This window comes from Lissotriton vulgaris, chromosome 8 (assembly GCF_964263255.1).
Source record: "Lissotriton vulgaris chromosome 8, aLisVul1.2, whole genome shotgun sequence".
NCBI lineage: Eukaryota > Metazoa > Chordata > Amphibia > Caudata > Salamandridae > Lissotriton > Lissotriton vulgaris.
In genome coordinates this window covers 794,652,804-794,656,857 of record NC_141696.1, presented here as the reverse complement: position 1 = coordinate 794,656,857, position 4,054 = coordinate 794,652,804, and the positions used below count along the sequence as shown (strand labels likewise).

The 4,054-nt window shown below is 46.6% G+C and overlaps 1 pseudogene; it reads left to right on the top strand.

The window, feature by feature from the left end:
* The first annotated feature begins 235 nt into the window (after positions 1-235).
* LOC147698002 (uncharacterized) lies at positions 236-2,271 on the top strand (annotated as a pseudogene).
* Positions 2,272-4,054: the final 1,783 nt, after the last annotated feature.

Here is a 4,054-nt window from a genome sequence, read left to right as displayed (position 1 = left end):
GGGAAAAAAGTAAAGTAATATGCGTGGAGCTTACCTGGCATCTGATCCTCCTTCTATAGCAGACCGGCATCATCCATCTCTGCATCTGGTGGCCTCGGTGCTCGGTTACGCGCTGCTGAGGCTCCTCTCCTGGCATCGTCTCCCAAACGTTCCGAGCGCTCTGAGCGAAGGCAGTGAGGCACAGAGAGGTACAGAGAGTCCCTCCATCCGGACCGGCGACTCTATCCCTGCAAGGATGGCTCCAAAAAATCCTGCATCGGGTAATGCCGCCCCCAAAACCCGAGCGGCTAAACAGGCTACCCGGGAACAGAAGCTTGCGGCAAGGCGCGGCTGCGGCTCGGTATCGGAGGAAGGAGCCTGCCCTGAACAGCAACCGCATAAGAGAGAGCGAGGTCAGCCCAAGATGGCAAAGACTCCCGTTACACCGGGGCCCGGGCCAGGGCCGTCCGTGGTGGACCTGTTGCGAAAATTACCCGCCGGAGCAGCTGTTTCTTCCTCCCCCGTTCACCACGCAAGGAGCGGGACGGTGATTGCTCCCGCAGTTCCCGCCGGCCCTGATTCGCTGCCCTCTCCCCAGGCAGTGTTTGCTCTGGAGCCCAGTATAGTGGTTCCCATTGAAGTCCCTGAGGCTTCACAGCGCTCAAAACCGACGGAGGTAACAGAGGCCAGAAAACCGGCAGAACCGGCAGATCCGACCCCTTCTGAGGCGACTGAGGCTGAAGAAGCAGAAGTGGCTGAAGAGGCAGCTGACATCACCGCACAGCGACATTCAGATACACAGGCCCAAATGGATGGGGGACCACCTGGCACAGAGACAGTGCCACCAACACTATTAGAATCCACAATGCAAAAGCACCTACATCAGCGGGGGTTGTATCTTCTCAGCAAGGATTGGCATCGACTCATAAGGAGGTAAGACCTGCATCCTCACCAGTACTTCAACCAATACAGGCTACACACACCCTTCACAGTGATGTTCCCTCTGTTTCTTCTGTCGAGCCTGTTGAGCCTAACTCTCTTGAAACAGTTCCAGTTCCAGCGCATCCCCAGGCATGCATAACCCCCCTCGAGACAGTTACGTCCAGCTTGGGTAACGAGACTACTATCGCTCGGCAGCATCTAAGTGATGGGCAGTGTGCAACTGACTTCAAATTGGGGTCAGGCTTAGCGTCAGATACAGACAAGGAACCATTAGAGTTTTTTACCATCTCTGAAGGTGCGGAGGAGTCTATACTGCTTCAAGACCAAGACATTGACTCAGACTCCTACTCTCTCTCTGATCCCCAATCTGACTCAGAAATCTGTTCAAACACGGATGCAAGCTCACAAGATAGTGATCCGGATGTAGTTATGGGCAGACATAGGCGGCACACAGTGCTAAAAAAGAAAAAAGCCCACCTTGGTACTAGTGGTCGCCCTAGGGCCCAATCTCCTCATACTAGCATGCAGGATCCTCCCTCCAAAACCCATAGCGATAGTTCCCCTTTTTTTGATCAGCAAAACGCCACCTTGACATCTGTCATGGACACAGTGCTACAGGCAATTGCCTCTCATAGGGAACAGACGTCAAAAGATGGGCGCAGGGCACAACAAGCACTCCATAAAGTCCAGGGAGTTGTGCGCAAACTTTCTAAATCAGTGGCTGCATCAAATGCAAGAATGACCGACATGGAGGACCGCATAGTGGTAAATGAGGCTGAAGCCACAGTTGTAAAGGAGCAAGTAGATGCTCACGATGCTGAATTAAAAGACGTCAGGTGGAAACTCGAGGAAATGGAAAATCGCATGCGACGCAACAACCTCCGAGTACTTGGTGTTCCGGAAAAAATTGAGGGTGAGAATATGCGTATGTTTGTAATCCAGCTCTTCAAGGATACGCTCCCTGAACTTTCCACCTGGAACTGGGAGCTAGAGGTGCAACGAGCCCACAGAACTCCATTTACTTTAAGGGCCGCAAAGGAACAGTCTAAATACCCAAGGGCTATCTTAGTGTACTTTGGAAATTTCCTCCTCCGCCAAGCTATTGCCGAGAAAGCAAGGCCAGATGCCCATCGGACAAGAGGTGAAATTTCCTATTTTGTTAGACCCGACTTCTGTCACACCACGGTGGAGCGGAGGTGGCGGCTTCGTCAACTGATTAAGCCTTTTTTGGAGAAAAAGGCCCAGGTGTACCTGAATAACCCGGCAACTCTGAAAGTCGTCTATAAGGGCCACGCTAAGTTTTTCACTTCAGAAATCAAAGCAAAAGACTTTCTTGACAGCATGAACTAGAGATGTACTTTTTCACTATATCATTGGGCCTTACTGCCTTTCTGCCTTAAAAAGAGGGGGGACTAGAGGGAACTAGAGAGAACAAGGGGGAAACAGCATACCTAGTCAAGGTTATGAATTAGATAACGTTTTTGTGAGATAGCCACCAATTAGTCACTAAATATAAAAAAGGGGGGAAAAAAAAAAAAAAAAAAAAAAAAAAAAAAAAAAAAAAAAAAAAGAAGAAAAAGGTGGGGGAAAAAAAAAAAAAAAAAAAAAAGGAAATCCCTAGGAAATCCCTAGGGTGCTAGCATGTGGACTATTTAAGTCCTATCTAATTCCTCTAACTAAACGATAACCAAAATATACATAGAACTGATGCTTATCACACTCTCCAGACAGGATTTTTTCTTTTTAGCTCTCCATATAAAAGTTCTATAATGGGCCTCACTGTTTGCTCTCTTAGTTTTCTGGCTTTATCTTATTCACTACTGCTTTTTTGTTTCTTTCGCTTCCTTTCTCATCATGTATTTTCTCCTATCTTACGCCCGATAAAAGGACTGTATAAGATATGTCTATATGGGCGACACTGGGTAGCGATGTCTCTCCATCACAACAGACTCTAGCTAGAGTCTAAATGCCTCACGGGGGGAGAGGCGGGGGGGGTGTGGGTGGGCAGTCAAGGGGTGGGAGGGGGAAAGGGGGTGGGGGTGGGGGAAAATGCAAAAAAATGTACAAATTCATTCGCAAATTTATTCGCAAAGTAAAGTATATGCAAATATTATCTGTGGATTACAACAAATATGGCAGAAAAACAAGAAACATTATAATTTTTGATGCTAGCTGCAGCTCATCTGGTCGATATATGGAAACCAGGTTGAACGTATTTTTTCTTAAATGGGGAGAGTGAGTTTATGTTCATGGAACGTGGCAGGTTTAAACGATAAAAGTAAAAGGGCTCAACTATTCCAATTAACACGCCAGAATCCAGTAGACATACTTTGCCTGCAAGAAACTCATATTGTAACTACTGATAGGGAATTACTTAAATTACCTGGATATAATCTGCTGGTAGCCACAACCCAATCCTTTAAAACTAGAGGGATTGCTATCTTAGCTAAACCTATCATGGGCCCCCCGACCCGCAGACTAGCGGATAAGAATGGCAGATGGGCGATAGCTCAACTAGAGTGTGGTCTTACAATATGCGCAATCTATGGCTCAAATATGGATGACCCCACCATCTTCCAAGAGTTAGAGTTAGAACTGGCCTCCTGGACAGGCTCCTTAATTTTTTGTGGGGATTTCAACATAGATATAGGCGTATTCATCAATAACAGTTTCACTTTGAATTATAAAGGACGCAAACCATATACATGTCTTAATGCATCCATCACTCACATTCATCTCTTTTTCCCAGCTATGCAATAGATTGTCCACTTTATTGTGGGTTTCATATCGTTGTTTTGGCATGGTCAGTTATTGGCTCCAAGCTTCATTCTCAACTGGGACCCAAAATTCCTGTTTTTGAAATTTAACAGGTGGTGCACCCGCTATCGCTGATCTGAATTGAGTGTCTTTCAAGCTTATTGAGTCTTTTCAATATTATTATCTTCTTCCCATCTAAGCCTCTTGAGAGAGGCATCCAGCAAGATTGCCAGCCCTGATAGCATGGTCTTGTATGCCTGAAATAGCACAGTCTCTGAGTCCATAGTCCCTGCATTATCAGCAAAACAAAATCTCTGTGGATTGTCATAGCTCTTCCATCATCTCTTTCCTCTTAAGGAGCTAGGTATGTAATCTC